General features: G+C 41.1%; 1 long non-coding RNA gene across 1 annotated transcript; it reads right to left on the minus strand.

The window, feature by feature from the left end:
* Nucleotides 1-3,134: 3,134 nt before the first annotated feature.
* LOC144455753 (uncharacterized) lies at nt 3,135-18,398 on the minus strand. Its single transcript, XR_013484488.1, has 3 exons — nt 18,200-18,398; nt 9,718-9,992; nt 3,135-3,435 (listed from the first exon to the last, which is right to left on the minus strand). It is a non-coding gene; the product is annotated as an uncharacterized LOC144455753 (long non-coding RNA).
* Nucleotides 18,399-20,737: the final 2,339 nt, after the last annotated feature.

A 20,737-nucleotide genomic window follows, 5' to 3' on the forward strand; every position in this document is an offset into this window, starting at 1 on the left:
GGGCCGCGAGTGTCAACCAATGGAGGCTCGGGAGGGCCGATGCTCCCGCCTTGCCTGCCTTCCCAAATCCGTAGCTCCAATGTCGATCACGCGGAGGGGCTTGAGCACCCGCCCATCGCTCACTCGGGTGGGCGGGGCTACCAGGAGAGCCAGGTTCCCGGGAAAGTTCGAACAAGTCTCCTTCTAGAGTTACCTAGCATCGTAAGCGGTCGTGCGCTTAGAGCTCTCGTCCCGCCCCACCCCCCGCAAAAAAAAGCCGTAGAGGTTCCCTAATGCTGCGGGGTTTAATCTGGAGTCCTGAACTGTTGTTGTATAATCCAGCCTCCCTGTGTGACGCTGGACAAATCACTTAACCTCAATTTCCTTACCTGTAAAACCGGGATGAGAATAATAGCACCTACCTCCCAGGGTAATGAAATAACGTTTGCAAATCATTTTGCAACCCTTAAAAATAATATATAAACGCTAGCTACTATATGAACATAATATTGTATATTTGAAATGCTAAATGAATGGTACTGATAATAAGTGCTTACAGAAGAAGGATTATAGCACCTGCCTTCTGGATAATTCCTCCAGTTTGCATTCTGGTCCTATGGAGTGGTTACACCATTTATAGCTCTTGAGCCACTACTAGTGTGCTTCCCATTAACTTTAGACTAATAAAAATAGGAGCTATATTCTCCCCATAAATTTCCCACAAATACACTATTATCCATGGAAAGAATGGGCACAAACTTTTAAATACGTCATCATAGGGAGTGAATGTAGTGAGTGACAAAGGCAATTCACAACTTCAGTACTGCTGGGCTTCCACGTCCTTTCCTTGTAGAGCGCTTATAAAGACGCTCCACCACCACCCCTGCACCCCGACCTTGAACTCCGTATCTCTGCTGGGCCAGTTACTCAGCTAGCCTCCCAAGGTCTGCTCTTTTCTGAAGAGTGATTCTCAGTTGCTAGGACTAGCTCTCTCTTGAGTCCATAAGCAGCTGCTCTCTTTTCTGCTGCCGGAGGTCCCACTCTGCAAGTAACTGCCTCTTTGGCAATTACTGTATGCTTGGAGAGTGGATGTCTGCTTCTGAATGGATGCATCTCAGCCGTGACTCAAGCTGACTCTCCAAGTACTGAATGGGGGTATCTCCTAATGGGTAAGGGCCGGTGCTGATACCATGATGGGCCAACATCCCATTGCTACTTTCTGGTATGGTCTCACTCCCAAACTATTAGAACCTGACCTGCAATTGACTGACTCCAGCCTTTGCAGGGGCATGTCCCCTGAATTCTATCACAGAAACATGTTCACACTGAAAAAAAAAAGTTAACACCCAGTCATTTGTGATTACATCAACTAAGCTGGGGTGGGGGGGAGACAGGGTGTAGAAGTAACAAATCCTCCCCCTTGCATGCACATACATTTACCATGAGCCCTCACTGCACTAGATGCTAAGATAAGAAAACAAAATGACATAGCCCTTGCCTTCGAAGGGCATCCCCAAAAACAGTAATAATAATAATTTTGTTGTTCAGTCGAGTCCAACTCTTGATGACCCAGTTAGGGGTTTTTCTTGGCAGAGACACTGGAGTGGTTTGCCATTTGCTTCTCCAGCTCATTTTACAGATGAGGAAACTGAGGCAAATAGTATTAAGTGACTTGCCCTTGTGTCTGAGACTGGATTGGAACTCAGGAAGATGAATCTTTCCTGATTTTAGGCCTCTATCCATTCTGTCTTAATAATAATAATAGCATTTATTAAATGCCTATTGTGTACAAGGCACTATGCTAAGCATTTAAAAATATTACCTCATTTGAGCCTCACAATGACTCTAAGAGTTAGGTAGTGATCTGTCACCCTGGTCCCGAAGAACAGAAGGACTAGTTGAGGAATAGGTGGAAAAAAGGTGTTTTTGTTGCAAAAAAAAAAATGGGCTATGAGCTATGTCTGAGGAACAGCTCAAAAATTTCACCTTCCCAATAAATTATCTTCTTCCAGAGCAGTCATAATATTAATAAGTTAGGACTTATTAAGCAGGTTCCATACCCCAGCCACTATACTAAAAGCTTTACAAATATTATCTCATTTTATCCTTGAAACAACCCTGGAAGGTAAGTGCTATTATTATTGTCATTTTACAGCTAAGGAAACTGAGGCAAACAGAGGTTAAGTGATTTGTCACAGTCACACAGCTAGTGTCTAAGGCTGGATTTTAGCTCAGGTCCTCCTGACTCCAGGCTCAGCACTCTATCCACTTTTCTACCTATGATGCCTAACAGGGAAGATTCCCCTTTTCTGTAATGAATGATCTCATAAATTCCCTGAAAGAACTGCAGAAGAGTGGCATTATTACAGAATCCAACAGACTGCATCACCTTCAACAGAGGTGTCAAACTACCACAGGCCAAGTGCAAAGGACCAGGAACCAGATTAAAATGTTAATTGGGAAATGTTTAACAAAACAAGTAAAAATGCAATATAATATAGATAATGTTCATTTGTGGTTTTCTAAGTCACAGTGTGGCCTATAGGGGTCTTTTTGTTTGCATTTGACCCTATGACCTATAGTAATTGTAGAGAAGAAAACTGGGAAAGTCTATATGTGTGTAGGGTTACCCAAACTTTGAATAAGATTACTGAAGTAGACCAAAATATTACGTCCAGAGTTCAAGACGTACTGGATTCTTTCCTGGGCTAGTGATTTTCAGTGTTCAATTTACACAGTGGATACTACCAGGTTCCGATAGCAAAGAATGATAAAGAAAAAGCAGCCTTCATCCTTTCCACAGCATTTTACCAATTGAATGTATTGTTCCCCAAATAATCTCAAAACCTAAGCCACTTTTCGATGACTTATGGAGAAGGTAGTTGAAGACAGGAACTACACAGAAATGTTGCTGCTCCTAGACTTTGTTGTCTTTAGAAAGACATGGGGAGAAGAGGGAAAAGACTGATGAAAATGTTGGGACATTCTATTGGAAGTTGATCTGAAGCTGTCAGGTGACAGGTACTAGTTTCACAAACCCTTTCTCACATCAGTGGGTCCCATACAAAAGTGAGATAGAGCCAGAGAGCCAATTGTTAAATTTTCAATGGTAGCATTTAGCTCTTGGAAACAGTCAAAACTACAAGTCAGGGTTCAATTTTTATTGTTTTGTTGATTGTCTAGACTTAAGAAAACGATGGAGAAAAGGAAAAACTTCAGATTAAATTTAAAAGTGGGTTAAACATACTTTTTTTTTTTCTGAAGAGCTGGTTGTTAACATTGACAAGCCCATAACTATGAAGAGACGGTAGATGTGTTCTTCAGCTGGCTGTGTTCAAAACCTTCAAGAATTAAGAATTTTTCTGGAATTCAGTGGCTGTTATCTAAAATTTGTGAAGAACTATGCTATTAAAACCAAGCCACTCGATCTCATTCGGGGATATGTTTCAGGAAGAACTGAAAACAGAAAGAAAAGATTAGCATGGCCTAAATCCTCTAAAAAATGGAACAAAGAGAATAAGAAATTGGTTCTCTATGGCTTAGTGCTTATTATGGAGCCATATACCCAGGGGGCACTTGAAACATGCTAATTGGTGAGGACAGTCCCTCTGTCATTTAAATCAAGAATGGCAGAAACCAGACACTTTTCAGCCTAACAGCTAGGAAAATAGCAGCTCTGTTTCATAGAGCTCTGCCTGCAGCTCTAAGAGGCAGTGAGGTACATGCAAAGAATATTCACTTTGGAATCAAAAGAATTCAAATCTTGTCATTTACTGCCTCTGTGACCTGCGGTGATCACTTACCCTCTCTGGGTCCCCAAGGGAAGTAGTTGGTTTTCATTCTTGCTTTGTTGTGTAGACTGATTATTCTAAATCCTTCATTTTTTTGGTAGTTCTGGGTTAATGTTTCATTTCCACAGGTTCATGAGATCAAGAGCTGGAAAGGCCTTAAAAAGATCATCCAGAACAACTAAGTGGCCCATAGAGCACCAGCCCTGGACTCAGGAGGACCTGAGTTCAAATCCAGCTTCAGAAACCTACTAACTGTGTGACCCTGGGCAAGTCACTTAACCCCGATTGCCTCCTCCCCCCCAAAAAAAAAATCATCTAGTCTAATTCCCTCATTTTACAGATGAGGAAGTTTGGATCTAGAAAGTAAGCGACTAACCCCAGGTCACACAAATTGCAGAGATGAGATTCAAACCCAAGTCTGATAGCTCCATATTGATGCTGTCTCTTGGCAAAGATACTGGAGTGGTTTGTCACTTCCTTCTCCAGCTCATTTTACAGATAAGGAAACTGAGGCAAACAGGATGAAGTGGTTTGCTCAGGGTCACACAGGTATTAAGCATGTGAGACCACATTTGAATTCAGGAAGGTGTCTTCTTGACTTTCAGGTCCCTCTATCCACTGCACCACTTCTCTATCCATTGTATTAGTGTAAGTAAAAATAATGAATCAGTCATCAACAAATATTTATTAAACATTTACTAAGTGTGAGACACTATTCAAGGCACTAGAGATGCAAGAATAGAGAATGAAATAATCCCTACTCATAAGAAGTTTACATTCTAATGGGAGAGACAAGTACATATAAAAACATATGAGCATAAATATAAAGTTTATATATACATATTAAATATACACATGCATGCATATTAAATATACACATATATATATGTATATGCATAAATGTATGTATTGTATATGAAGTGTATATATAAGCATATATACATATATGCATATGTGTGTGTATATATATGAACATATATACATACACACACACACAAACTAGTTAAATGAAAGGGAGATTGTGAGGAGAAGCACTAGCAGTTGGGAGATCAGGAAAAGACTCATGTAGAAGATTGTGTCTGAGCTGCATTGTAAAGGAGGAAAGGTGGTCCATGAGACAGAGGTAAGGAGGGAGTTCATTCCAGGCATGGGGGGAGAGCTAGTGCATAGATGTGGTATTAGAACATGGAGTGTCATAAGTGAGGAGCAGGGGCAGCTAGGTGGCACCATGAATAGAGCACCAGCCCTGAAGTCAGGAGACTGAGTTCAAATCTGATCTCAGACCAAACACTTGACATTTATTAGCTGTGTGATCCTGGGCAAGTCACTTAACCCCAATTGCCTGAATGAATGAATGAATGAATGAATGAATGAATGAATGAATGAATAAGTGAGGATCAGAGAGAAGGCTAGTTTGACTAGATGGCAGAATGCAGGAGGGAGGAGTAATACCCAATGAGGTTCAGAAGATAGGCCAGTACTTTAAAAGCTAAACAGAGCAGATCAGGACTTGAGAAAAGAAATCACTTTGGTAGACGCCTAGAAGATGGATGGGAATGAAGACAGATGTGAGTCAAGGAGAACAGTTAGAAAGCTGTCACAATAATCTAGGCAATTCATGATGAGGAGCTGCCTGAAAGTGAATTTGTGTGAATAGCGAGATAGAATTAGATATAAGAGATATCGTGGAGGTAGAAAGGGCAGGATTTGGCAACTGATTGGAAATATAAGTATGGTGGAGGTTGATACATCAGATTACAAACCTGGAAGACTGAAAGAATGATGGAACCCTCAACAAAATTGTTGGAAGATGGCTGAGTTGGGGAGGGGGGATATAAATAATGAGATCAGTTTTGAACATTTTGATTTTAAAATGGGTCCAGGTGATTCAGTTGAAATATACTACAGGCAACTGGTGATGTTGGAAGAACCTCAGGGGAGTTAACCTGGACCGAATATATAGATCTGTGAACTATCTACATAGAGATGGTAATTAAACCCTTGGGAGCTGATGAGGTCATGAGGAGAATGAAGGTAAAGAAGGAAGGGTAGGAGGACTTGAAGAATATAGTTGTAGGGGGGCGAGGTGTAGGTCTGAATGATGAACCAGCAAAGGGGACTGAGAAAGGCTGGAGAAGAACCAGGAAAGAGTCGTGTCACAAAAACCCACAGAAGAGAGTATCCAGTAGGGTAGGTGCTCAACACTGTCAAATGCAGCAGACAGACAAAGAATGAAAAGGGGAGGGGGAAAGACCATTAAGTTTGACAATTAAGAAATCTATGGTAAGTTTGGAGAGAGTAATTTCAGTTGAGTGACAAGATCTGAAGTCAGGTTACAAAGAGTTGAAGAGTGAGTGAAAGTGGAGGAGGTGGAGGTGGTAAGTAAATATAGATTTTTCTAGGAGTTTGGCTGGGAAAGAGTGCCGTGATATAGAATGATAGCTTGAGAAAATTGTAGGGTGTAGTGAAGGGTTTTTTTTTTTTTTAAGGATAAGGAAGACTTGGTCATGTCTGAAGGCAGTAGGGAAAATTAGAGTGGGGGGAGAGAGTGATTGAGATTGCAATCTGCTGGAGAAGATGGAAAGGGTTGGGATAAAGGGAATATGTAGAGGGATTGGCCTTGCAAGAAGGACCACTTCATTGTCAGACACTCAAAAAAGGAGGAGAATGGGGGACAGGGAAAGAGCTGGGGTGGTGATGTCAAGAGATTTTTGAGATGAAAAGAAAGGCAGAAGAGATAGCTCACATCGAATGGCCTCGATTTTCTCAATAAAATAGGAGATAAGTTTTTCAGCTGAGAGAGAAGGATGATGGGGAGGTGTTGAAGTTTTGAGAAAAGATCAAGAGAATCTACATTAACTGTTGGCCATCATATCTCACTATGTACTTGTAAGCTTAAAGTCCACTAAATTTGCCAGATCTTTTCCACACACTATTATCTAACTATTCTTTCCCTATTCTGTATTTCTGCAGTTGACTTTTTAAAAACATTTATCCCCAATAAATTTTCTCTTATAGACACCACTTGCCTTTCTGGCCCATCAAGATCTTTTGCTAGATAATCCCTTCACACTTTTAGGCATGCTTGTGCATGTGGATAACAACTCCATAAGCAGCATCTTAATTCGTAAAGATGATGTGAACACCACCAAAGTTAATTTATAATTTTAATGCTATGTCAATTAAGTTATCAAAGGGGAACTTCACAGATATAGAGAAAATAAATTTTTTTTAATTCATTTGGAGAAACAAAAGATCTAGAATGTAAAGGAAAATCATTAAAAAGGTCGAAATGCAGGAAAAACAGTTCTTCCAGATCTCAAACTATATTATAAAGCAAGAGTTATCAAGACAATTTTGTTTCTGCTGTTCGGTCATTTCAGTCATGTCCAATTCTTCATGACCTCATTTTGAAATTTTCTTGGCAAAAATACTGAAGTGGTTTACCATTTCCTTCTCCAGCTCATTTTACAGATAAAGAACTGAGGCAAACAGGGTTAAGCAACTTGCCCAAGGTCACACAGCTAGTAAGTGTGTGAGGCCAGATTTAAACTCTTAAAGATTAGTCTTCCTGATTCTGGGTCCCTTGTTCTATCCACTGTGCCACCTACTTGCCCCTCCCCCCCAAGACAATTTAGTGCTGCTTAAAAAACACGGAACTAGATTGAAGGAACAGACTGGAAGGAGAGAATGAGAGAATACTGGAACTCAATAACTTATTATTCAATAAACTTGAAAACATAAATCACTTAAGACAGATTTCCTTTTTCAGTAAGAACTTTTGGGAAAACTGGCAAGGAGGCTTAAACCAACACCTTATTCCATATTTCAGAATAAATTCAAAATGGATACTAGACCTGAATGTTAAAAATCAGACCATAAAAAAATGAGAAGATAAGCAGATCATGTACCTTTTGAAGCTATGGGTAGGAGATAGACTCTTAAGCAAACAAGAGATGGCAACAATTATAAAAGATAGAGTGGGAATTTTTTATTATATGAAATTAAAAATTTTCCACATATAGTTAATGTATCTGGATAAGAAGAGAAGCTATTTAATGGGAAGAAAAATCTTTGTATCGGATTTCTCAGTTGAGGATTTGGTATCCCAGATATTTAGACAACTAACAAAAACCAAGACCAAAAACCATTCCCCAATAGATAAGTGACTGATGGATATAATTAAACAGTTCTCAGAAGAAGAATTTCAACTATCAGCAACCATATGAAAGAACGTTCAAAATTATCAATAGTAAACGAACTACAAATCAGACAGCCCTGAGGTTTCACCTCACACTGAGCAAATTGGCAAAGGCGACAAAGACAGAATAGTTAATGTTGGAAGGTTATGGAAGGATAGGTACACTGATGCATTGTTGGTGGATCTGTGAATCAGTCCCACTGTTTTGGAAAGCATTTTGGAATTATGCAAAAAGGGGAGAGGGTCTATATTCTATCCACACCCTTTGACCCAGAGATTCTACTACCAGGCATATACCCCAAGAATGTAATTAATAAAAAGAAAGGTCTTATTTACACCAAAATATTTACAGCAGCACTTTTTGTTGTAGCAAAAAAACTGGAAACAAACTAGATGCCCATTGGGGAATGGCTAGACAAATTGTGAAAGTAAGAAACAGCAAATATGATGTAGAGTGAATAGCATAAAAGGAATTCTATGAACTGATGCAAAGTGAAGTAAGCAGAACCAAAAAATACACATACATACACTCTCTCTCTCTCTGTCTCTCTCTGTCTCTGTCTCTGTCTCTCTCTCTCTCTCTCTCTCTCTCTCTCTCTCTGTCCTACAACAATGTAAAGGGAAAGAATAACCACCACAAAAAAAAAATCCAAAATTAAAGGAATAAATTTGTCAGATTTTTAAAAATTTGGTGTTGATTTCTTCCTGGATAATGTCATTCTGGTAAAAGAAAAGACGATGTCATAAGGGAAGAGACCTTGAGCCCATGCCATCTCAGGGTCACCTGTGGTCCATGATACAGGACTTAGTTCTCTGCCTCTGAATTTATTATTTCATTTGAGAAGGAGGAAATTATTTTAGAGGCCACAAACTTGTGAGCCTTAGGAGGTCAGGAGAGTGAACCACTAAGGAAGCCCAAGGGTCATGTTCATGTTGGGTTTTGCAACCAGCTGGTTGAACTTCGGAAGCCAGGGGAACTCAAAGATTTTTTTGGTCCAGTCCAGAAGCATGTGAAATGAGGGTTCATCTAGCAAGGATGCCCCATTTAGGCATGGGCTTTGTGAGACCAGTGCTATGTAGAAATTGTATGAAATCGGAGCTTACTTTTCCCAGAGACCAAGATGGTATAAGAGAAAGTATGCCCCTGAGGTTTGGGGCGGACATGTTTGTATTTTTATTCTTGCTATATCTTCATAGTAAATATCCCTTTGTAAAAACTAATTGATGTTAATTGGTTAAATAGAACTGGGCTGCTAGTCACTGGTGGCTAATGAGAGGGGTAACACCCTGGAATGGGGTCTTGAGTGGATAGTACTTATGTGGGCAGGCATTGCGCTAAGTGCTTTACAATTATTATCTCATTAGATCCTCATAACTACACCCTTGGGTGGTAGTTACTATTATGGTCTCTATTTTACAGTTGAGGAGACTGATGCAAACAGGGTTAAGTGACTCAGCTAATAAGTGTCTGAATCCAGATTTGAACTCAAGTCTTCCTGATTCCAGATCCAACACTCCATCTACTGTGTCACTGAGCTGCCACTGAGGGGTGCCCTTAGAAGCCTGAAGGGATGATGTAGCCAGACTGGCTCTGGAAGAATAAGGCCAGAATACTCACTACAAAAATGTCAGCAGAGAAAGAAAACAAACTCTTAAAAATATAGGTGAAGCAATTAAAGGCAAATTAAATTAAAAACAATTAAAATTTTTAAAAATTAAAATGTAAGTGGACAATTACAGAGTTACCTGTTCAGTTCTCAGCATCATAAATGGCTCCAGTCATTTGCATCTGTTCTGAGTGGCTCCTGCATTATCTGGCCACAGGTAATTCATTATCTATTGCCTCAGCTTCTACTCCTCTGCCGGTTCACTTGAGTGGTCACAGCAGGATCTCCACTTTTGCTCAGACCAGTAATAGTAGTCTCAATAGTGGCTGCAGTTTATCTTAGATTCCCAGTATGCTAGTGCCTATATCTTGTACTCCACTGCTCTTGAGAGGCTTTGTGTCCCCTTTCTTCTCCCTTAAGAGAGGAAATATTTTTCAGAGGGAGGTCATCACTCAGAGGGTCTCTCCAGGGTCATGGACTAGGGGAAGTTCTGGGTATTTCTACTTGTCAGTGGACATTGTCCGGTGCTACATAAACATTAACTTAATTATAGATACTCAAAATGTGAAGTCACCGATAACCAATGTGAGTCTATTATACAATTTGAAATTTTCAATGTCATCAATACCAATAATCACATGATAAAACCAGAAGATAAAAAAGAGTCCCAATCAAATGAAAGGATGGCTCACAGCTCCTGCCCCAGAACCAAACATATTTCAGAATATTGCAGATGAAAACAAAAATTCTTTACAAATCAAGAGCAGTTATATTAAAATATTCCCTATCCTGGCTGCATCAGGCGCAGAAAGAATTGGTGGATTGGCTCACCTCCCAAAGCTTTAACACTGTTAGTGGCAAGTGTTTTCCAAATAAATTTCTGTTTATTTTCTAACTCACTTACTAACTGTAATTTTTAATCTGCATACATTTCCACAGCTGTCATAATATTGGTTGTTTTGGGTTTTTTTAATGTGCAGTTTCCTCTGTGCATACCAGAGGTGTGAGCTATGACTGCATCAGACGCTTGAGGGTAAGAAGAGATTCTTGGCTAAACCTAATGTGTCCCCAAAAAATGTTTTGTAGGGGTTTTTTGGTGTTAAATAGGGGCTTTCCCTCTGTCTTCTGTACAAACTAAACTGTGGGATAAACCTTTAAAGTAACAAGACCAAAGCATCTGCTTTTCTTTCTCTGATTAGGGAGAATGTTCCGTTAGTGCCCAGGAGGTCATCCTCACACAGACCCCTCAGCAACTCCCCGATCAATATGTCCTTTGCACATATTTAATGGCATGTTGTCTCCACCCCTTCCCCCCATTAGATGGTGAGCTTCTTGAGGGCAGGGACTATTTTTGCCCTTTTTTGTACCCTCAGCACTTAGCACATTGCCTGCACATAGTAGAAGTTTGGTAAACACTTGTCAGCTTGACTCTGCGGTTATAGCCAGACTGTAGCACTAATACATTTTGTTGTCCTGTGAGGAATAACAGGGTAAAAATGTGCAGATGGATTAGTTCAAATTGGATGTCATTACCGGAAAGACAGTTCAAAGTTCATGGTCACTTTTGCTCTCATCCAAATTTCAACATAGCTTTGTTTTTACACCCATGCTCTCATCTGTCCTTCTAGGCTCAAAGGCAGAGCTATGCACCTCTTCCCCCCACCTCAAACCTTCTTAAAACACAGGTCTGATACACACACACACACACACACACACACACACACACACACACAGAGTAAACTCCAGAGGCTACCTATCACCTCCAGGGGCAACTAACAAAATGTTGTTTGGCATTCAAGGTCCTTCATGACCTCCTAGCCCCTTCCTACTTTTCCAGTCTTCTTACACCTTACTCCCCAACACATACTCTTCCTTTCAGGGACACTGCTCCATCTCTCAGCTCCAGGAATTTTCTCTGGCTGTCTCCTATGTCTGGGATGCTTCCCTCCTCATTTCTGCCTCCTAGATTCCCTGACTTCCTTTAAGTCCCAACTAAAATCCCACCTTCTACAAAAAGCCATCTCTGAATTCAATACTTTCTCTCTTTTAATTATTTCCTATTTATCCTGTATATAGCTTGCTTTGTATATGTTTGTTTACAAGTCGCCTCCCCCATTAGATTGTAAATTCCTTGAGGGCAGGCACTATCTTTTGACTCTTTTTGTTTCCCCAGTGCTTAGCAGTGTGCCTGGGCATCTGTAGGTGCTTAATAAATGTTTACTGAATTTAAATTGATTAAACCTGACCCACCTGTTCCCTTAATCCTATCCTTCTCTGACTTCAACACAATTCAATAGGTTTTTTATCGTTTGGCTGTACCGGGAAGATAGGAAGACAAAATGAAAAATAGTCCCTACCCTACCTATATAGGTTGATACAGGCTGTTGCTACCTCTGATACCCTCCCTGTCTAGCTCATCCTGTGTGCTGATTTGCTGTGTTTTGCCTTGTGTTAGCACTAGATCTGAGGTTCTGGGATTTCCCAACTCTACTTTCCAGCCAGTCCCTGCTAAATAAATAGGATCCACGGTCTAACCTTTAAAATTCATTACACAATAATACAACCTATCCATGCCTCTCCACGTAACTCTAGCTGGTGTCTTCCCACAAATTTGCCACAGGGATTCCACCCGATGTGCTGTAGACTACCTTCATTGGCAACGAGGCGGCACGGTGGATAGAACACTGGACCTGGAGTCAAGCAGACCCGAGTTCAAATCCAACCTCAGACATTTACTATGTGATCCTGGGCAAGTCACTCAACTTCATCTGCCTCAGTTTCCTCAGCAGTAAAATGGAGATAATAACAGATATAAAATCCCAGAGTGTTAGGAGGGTCAAATAAAATTATATTTGTAAAAGTCCTTAGCACAATGTCTGGCACATAGTACGTCACTTAACTTCTGTCTGCCTTGAGGATAATAACAGCACCTCCCAGAGCTGTTGTGAGGATCAAATGAAATCATGTTTGCAAAAGATTCATTCCCTTTCCCTCATCTCTAGCAGAGACCCATTTGGAAAGGCACTTCTCTCCCCTCTTATTACTAAGAATCACTTGTTACCCAAGAGATTATTTTAGGCTGTCTGCCAGATTAATCTGAAAAGCTGCAGGAAGTATATCCATTGTGAGAGAAAAGGGGTTTAATTCCCTTGAGGGTGTGGGTGAGTTTATGTAACCATGGTTTTTAATCTCAACAGCTTTATGCCAAAGGCCTGGATGAAACATGCTAAGGTTTGACAGCTGGACTCTTTACTATCACTTCCTTATCAAGCACCTTCCATCTGCAGCTTTGGAGACTAAAGAAAGCCTTTGTTTTTTAATGGGTTGGCTTATGGAGTGCAGAAGTTTTGGTTTATGACACATAATGAACCTGGCCAAAGTTTATTATAACTTTATAGTGTTGCATGTATACACATAGAAGTGGCTGTAGTATAAAAAGATTAATTTTAACTCATTTGACCCTTCTGAGTGTCCTCTTAGACCTAATAGTTGTAAGCATGCATCATTCTTATTTAAAAATAATTTACTAAGGAGCAGTTTGGTGGTACAGTGGATAGAGCACAGCCCTGGAGTCAGGAGGACGTGAGTTCAAATCCAGTCTCAAACACTTGACACTTACTAGCTGTGTGACCCTGGGCAAGTCACTTAACCCCATTGCCTAGCCCCCCCCCCAAAAAAAATCATTTACTACAGAACAGTAACTAGGGTGGGGAATTGAGGTTTTATACCAGGGTAACAAACTAGAGAGGGGTATACTTCCACCCCCACAGATTGTGAGGGAAGCCAAATCCTGGTACAGAATGATAAGAGTAGGGTCATAGGCTGGGGTTGGTGCAGAGAATGGACTACCCACTCTCCTGACTCACCTAGGTCACACTGTCCTCTGCTCACTCTGCTGTTTTCTCTCTCTCTCTCTCTCTCTCTCTCTCTCTCTCTCTCTCTCTCTCTCTCTCTCTCTCTCCCCTCTTCTGCACTACTGCTACCCCTCTTTTGCCTCAGATGAAAAAATTCCTAGTTACAGCTCTGCTTATCTGATTTCTTATTCACAGATTCAAGTATTCTCTGTTCATTTATCCACCTGTGGGAAGAACAGAAAAATCTCTGTCCTCTTGTGGGCCTAACTCACATGTGCTCTGTTTCACAGTGGCCAAAATCCAAGTGTGATCTTGGATATGGTGATAGGATCACAGTGTACTTTTCCAGAACATTTTAATACCAAGGCTCTCACCCCACAAGACAGCCTGGAACCAAGGTGAAATCAATTCTTTGGCTTATCCCATGGGGACTGGTGTTGTGAATTAAGTCACCCTCACTTAGCCAACTAACAAAGATAAACAGCATCTTGTCTTCCCCAAGGGTCTAATTCCTTTAAATTATGATCGGGTATAACAAAGTGCTAGTTGTGACAATCACTCACCAGGCCTGCGAGGCCAAACCTATCTCAGGAAGCAACCTGCATATAGAGAAAGCTCATTATAGTGCTTGAAATCAGGAATCCTTTTAAGGAGACAGGATACACAAACTCATCTTCATAAGTCACCTGCCTGGGAAACCTGAGTGAAAAAGAAATACTATGTAATACCATGAATCCAGGCAACTAGACCACCTTTTGTTCTCAGGTTGATTTTATTCCCCAGTTCCTTCTGTCATCAGCTCCTTCCCAAGGGACTGAGCTAATAGTTGATTGTACTATCTATCAGTGAGCCCCTCTGGTTAGCTGGAAATTTATCTGAGCCCTATTAAGCAGTCAAGAGTAATAGCATTAACTAATTTTTAAAGATTCTCACCATCTGACTGAGAAAAGTTTTAGCATCCATACACTGGCATCAAGCGATAAAGTTCAGTATACACTAAGGACCTATCGCATGTAGAACCTAGAGCAAGCTGGGAAACCTGTAGCCTGGAGGCCACATGTGGCCTTCTAGGTCCTTAGCTGTGCCCTTTTGACTAAGTCTATGTTTCACAGAACAAATCCTTTCATTAACAGGATTTGCTCTGTGAAGTTTAGATTCAGTCAAAGGGCCGCACTTGAGGACCTTGAGGACTACATGTGGCCTTGAGGCAGAAGGTTCCCTACCTCGAGTGTAGAGCCACACCCAACCCTCATGGTAGGTCCCCCAAACAAGATTACCCTAAATTCAAGGTACTCCGTGGGTCTGCATCCATATCAAAAACAAAGATCATGAGCCCCCACCAATGTGTTTACTTTTTGTACCTACGCAAAGGGCACAAGTAGTTCACAAAAAGACGTTTAATAAAATAGCATAGCAAGAAAAGTAGCAGTAAAACATTCTCCACTAAACCTGGGACATACCCTTTCACAAATACGTAGTTTGTGAAACAAAACAAAAAACAAACCGATAGTAAGAGTGGACACACATAGGAACAAATGTGATGATGGCACACTTGTGTACAAGGGTGACTCCCAACTCTGAAGCTCCAGGTCTTCTGGTAATGTTATCACATTGCTCCTGTGGGCACGCCCCACGTGCAATGTTTCCAAGGCATGTAATTTCTGCTGGATGTTTAGTCTCAGCCAGTATTCTGCCTGCTGGCTCCTTCCATAGGGCTGCTGCTTGATGTTATAAGGATGGTAGATTTAGATCTGGAAAGAACCTTAGAAGTCATCTAATCTAACTGACTCATTTTATAGATGAGCAAACAGAGACCTAGAGAGGTTAAATGATTTACCCAAGGTCCCAAAAGTAGCAGTCATCATTTGAACCCAGGCCTTCTGACTCCAAATCCATTACTCATTCTATTGTATCATGTTATCCATGGGCACTGCTAGGTGCTTCCATGCCCAGCTCCACTGGGTACTAGGTTATGGGATTTCTCTCTGCTTCAGTCTTCTGGATTAATTTGTCTTTGTTCAGTTACTTCAGTTGTGTCTAACACTCCGTGATCCCATTTGGGGTTTTCTTGGCAGAGATACTCGAGTGGCTTGGTATTTCCTTCTCCAGCTCATTTTACAGATGAGGAAACGGAGGCAAATAGGGTGAAGTGACTTGCCCAGGGTCACACAGCTAATAAGTGAACTCACAAAGATGAGTCTTCTTGACTCCAGGCCTGGCACTCTATCCACTGAGACACCTAGCTGCCCTTTCTGGATTAAACTAGAATCCTAAACTAAGATGCTTCTTTTTATTCATAGGAGTGGATTCTGTCACTGTTCTTTTGGGTTAAAGCACAAAACCTTTTTTGCTATAGATCTTTTAGAAAAGCAGAAACCTCATATGCCTCATCATCAAACTTAATGAAAAATGTATTCCAGCATTTCCCCCTCACCCCGTAAGTCATGCTCTATCTTTTTTTTTTTGAGGGGAGGGGTGGGTGAGGCAGGGCTTAACTAGAATGGGCTTTCCTCCTGATAAGGAGCACTTCAGGCACCCAAGTTCCATGGAACACAGAGTAGAGCTGCCTCCAGGTAACTTGGGCCTTCAGATTTCTTCACCTGTATCTCCTGGTCACCAAAGCCATTGTCTCACTAACGAGTCTTTAGAGTCAGAAAGCCCATTGAATTCTATGCTTTATTTGGCCAAACCACACCTAATCAGGGTATGTTTTAGAGACTTCCTTGCCAACGAACTGCCAAAGGCTCACTCTGTTCTAGATGCCCATTTTTTTAAAACTATAAAACTCTCCCAAGTAAATGAATGGGAATAAGAGTGTAAAAATGGATATGCTCACTACCTTGATTTGCTTGAGCCCCCCCCCAATTATCCAGGTAACCAAGAAGAGGTGTATGAGGACTGGCTGTATTAGCCAAGACACAGCGTTGCTTGACATACCAATAATCCTTTGCGGTAACTGAGCGTAAACTCAGCTGGACATGCAGAAAATCAGTAACTCTGAAGACAATTAAGCTCATACCAGCTTTGAAGCAGACCCTGAGCTATTTGGTGGTTTATGGAGCTTCAAGGGACATCTTTATCTGCAGAGACTCCCCTAACTGTTGGTTATGGAGCTCTTGGACACATCCTATTTTATAGCTTTTGGAGACATCCCCTTATCTTATTGTTTGTACTCGAACCTTGAACTGCCAGGACTGCTTGTGATGGAGAACACCTTCTGATTTGTGTATCAAAGGGCCATAGCTTTACCACCTGGAATTCCTCGCGCTCCCTGTTTCCTGGATCTCTCCCTCCCCTTGAGAATGGGGCTCCCAGCCTCATTCCTTCCTAGGGACCTTCCCAATTCTAGCCTTTCTCCCAAATTCCCTGCCTTCCTTTTTAAAAAAAAAAATATAAGTACCTCCCTGTAAATCCCCTTAGAACAGATAAGGACACTGTCTCACTGTTCCAGCTTGCAAGCTGTTTCTCAGGCAATAATGCATTTATAATCTTTGTAAACTGTGATTAGACTATGGCTCATTCCAAGTCCCCCTTTTTGGACCTGGAGTTTCTTCCATTTTAACAGTTCACAAGGCTTTTGTTTTTTAATTTAATAAGACAGACACAAAAATAAAGCTAATCTCAGAACCCAAGGTCATCATCCTTCTCTGATTCTATTATACTCCATTATATTTACATACACAAGCACATGTACATATGTGCACACATATAGACATATATGACACACATAGGCCTATAAAAATCTATGCTGACAAATACACACAGACATATGTGAATGCATATGTCTAGATATGTCTATAATGTAATGCACATATATGTGTATTTATATGTATATATTTGAGTTTGTATATGTATATATCAATATCCATATCGATACAGATACAGATGTAGATATGTAGATATCACAGCCAGCCCAGTCATACAACTCTCACTGGCCTTAGCAGGTTGGGTCCCAGAGGAGAAAATACCACTCCCCTCATGGGTCAAGGGGTAATCCTGATAGGTTGCAGCTTCTAATACTAGTGCTCACAAGTCCTTATTCAGTGTGTTTTCCAATATCAACCAAACAACTGACATCAGTTAGCTCTTACAAAAGGATATCTGCTGAGGACGTATAGCAAGAACAGTGTTATAAAACAATCCCTCAGCTATGAGGTATACTCTCCCCTTCCATGTACATACAATGTCTCTGGGAAAATGTCTTCAAACATTAAGTTCAAAGGCAAGGGGACTTACATATAGAGAACACATGAGGCCAAGGGCTATTTTGGGATTCAGTGCCCTGGTAATCTTTTTCTTTCTTCAAGGGGCTACCACCAAGTCCAGTTCAGGATGAGACATCAGTAATAAATGAGTAAACTTCTCATGCTCAGCTGGGCTGTCTCTTTATATGGCACAGTGTCTTTGCCAACAGTTCAATCCCCTTCTGGGCTAAGTCAAGCAGGTTATTCAACTACTGTGCTAGCTCCACATTGGACTTGGCCGCTTCAGCTTTCAGCATTGGTTGTCAGTTGGACCTCCGATTGTTTTGATATATCTCCAGCTCCCTGGTCACCTGGATATCCCCCTCCCCCTTGGAATACTCCAACTAAGATCAGGAAAAAAACCAAACATACAGGAAATAAAGGCACTCTATGGTCTCCGATAGATGGCACCAGGGGAAAGGATAGGAAGCTGCTACCCTCCTGCCCTCTGGTGGCTCACAATGGTTATTGTCTTACCAGCCATCAGAAAGAAAGAATGCAAGAGACTGAAAGGGGCACATACCAATATTTCTGTATTTGAATTCAGTTCCAGCTCCATTCCTCCTGAGTTGTCAGACTTTCTGGCTCCTCAGGCAACCACACAGCATTAAAACTGTCATTAATGTCTAGAAGTAGGTTCACCAAGCCTTCGCATGTTAGATTGAAACCAAACAGGGAATATTATGCATGTTTCCTGTAACTCACAAGGAAAGGCAAATATGAGCATGCTCTAAGGACTCGTCTTCATTGGTCACTTCCCTCATATGGCTGGTAACAAGTCTAACCTGCATCTTCCCCCTACTGAAGAATTTTCAGTCCCCACAAACTGCACAGACGACACCAAAATTTCTATGAACATATAAAACTGCATATGGAAATGTAGAAATTAACATGCTGTATAATAACAGCATATATTACAATATGACACACATAACACCAAAAACATAGATGTTATGCAATACATAACACAAAGCACACACAACAGATTCTACATAGTAAACAACTATGTAGGTCAAGTGCATAAATATAATACATGCCCACGTAGCAATAGTACATGCATAAAATTGTATACTAAAATACACATCCAGTCTACCAAATCTCAATATCCAGACCTATGATGATTATAACTTCGGCTCTCTTCCTTAGCTGCGTCCAAGCAGACATAATAGATTCAGCATCTAGGAAAACATGGTAGACTGGTCCTTTTGCATAATGCAAAACAAATAACGTAATGCACAAAGACAACCCACAGTCTGAGAGATGAGTACCATGTTTCAGCCTCCTTATATAAAACACTTTTCTAAGTCAGGTGCTAGGATTCAATCAGGGTCAGACAATCTCCAAAAAAAATAGGCCTTTTTCTTAATAGAGTAGGAAGACTGTAGGTGCAGAATAATGTATACATTTTTAGACGCAGCCAATGTATTGATTTGTTTTGCTAGACTGTACTGATTTTGGTACAGGGTGGGGTTCTATTATGAATAGAGGGGAGGTGTTGGAAAATAACGGTGATGTTTTTTAAAAAAAAATAATCAATAAAACATTTAAAGAGAAAGGAGATGAGAAAAAGTAAAACTAAGAGAGAAAACAAACCAAAAAAGCAGACTAGGAAAATTCCTGTGATGTCAAGTCCCTTATAAGAGTTTCTAAGGATGGTAGGGAACTACCTACTTTTCCCCACTCCTCAGTGTAAAAAGGTAGAATGCCCTTCAGACCCTCAGGGATGTCTTCAGACCTCTGGACCCGCCTAGTCTGGGTTCATTTCAGTGGAGGAACCTCATTCCAGCCCCCTCCCAGAACCAGGAATCACAGTGCCAGCACCAGCTACCATCTGGGATCCGTCTTATTAAAATTATCTTACTAAGGGAGAAAGCAGCAGAGAACGATGCTTTAGTGTGTCTCCATTTTGGAACCTAGGACAGGGACTAAAGACACTAGGATGGAGCTTTGGGAAAGAGTGCCATTTGTGATAGAACCAGTCTCCTCTACTCTTATGCATGAGTTGGGCTTTTATTATTCAATTCAAGCATTTCTTCTCTTTGTGACTGCTTGTGGTGTTTGCTTAGCAAAGATGCTAGAGTGGTTTGCCATTTCCTTCTCCAGCTCATTTTACAAATGAAAAAACTGAGGCAGAGTTAAGTGACTTATCCAGGGTCACACAGCTAATAAGTGTCTGAGGCCAGATTTGAATTCAGGAAGATGAGTCTTCCTGACTCCAGGACCATCCACTGTACCACCTAGCTGCTACATATGTTAAGCTGCCTTTTCCCTAAAAGGCAACAAAGTTGGGACTTGATTAACTCAAGACATAGGGTAAGGCAGTTTAAAGGCAGCTTCCTAGTGACCTCTGGCTATGCTGACATAGCCTCCTGGTCACCTAGGCATTTAAAAGTTTCCATTCACGTAGGGTTGTCGCACTTCAGACTTAGTGGATGTCCTGACACAACTCGAGTCACTATACTTTGCCTTGCTGACCAGACAAGTTTATATGTGGAAGAATAAAAAACAAGGGAGGCTGCATCTGCTGAAGCCAAGCGTTATTGTATGTCCTTTATGTGTCAAAGCTAAGTAAACCTCTGTTTGTTAACTGTTCAGTGACCTAGGAGTGCTTCATTTCATTTGAATTTTATATTTGAACTAACAGGGTGCCAGCTGAAGAAGAAAAAGGAGGAAGAGGAAAGGGAGGAGGAGGAAGATGAGAAGAAGAAGAAGAAGAGAAAGAGGAAGAGGAAGGAGGAGGAGGAGGAAAAAGAGGAAGAAAAGGAAGAGAAGAAGGAGGAGCAGCAGGAAGATGAAGAAGAAGAAGAAGAAGAAGAAGAAGAAGAAGAAGAAGAAGAAGAAGAAGAAGAAGAAGAAGAAGAAGAAGAAGAAGAAGAAGGAGGAGGAGGAGGAGGAGGAGGAGGAGGAGGAGAAGGAGGAGAAGGAGAAGGAGAAGGAGAAGGAGAAGGAGAAGGAGAAGGAGAAGGAGAAGGAGAAGGAGAAGGAGAAGGAGAAGGAGAGGAAGAGGAAGAGGAAGAAGAAGAAAAGAAGGTGGAGGAGGAGGAGGAGGAAGAAGAAAAGG

Source organism: Phascolarctos cinereus, unplaced genomic scaffold (genome assembly GCF_003287225.1).
Source record: "Phascolarctos cinereus isolate Bilbo 61053 unplaced genomic scaffold, phaCin_HiC Scaffold_1;HRSCAF=81, whole genome shotgun sequence".
Taxonomy (NCBI): domain Eukaryota; kingdom Metazoa; phylum Chordata; class Mammalia; order Diprotodontia; family Phascolarctidae; genus Phascolarctos; species Phascolarctos cinereus.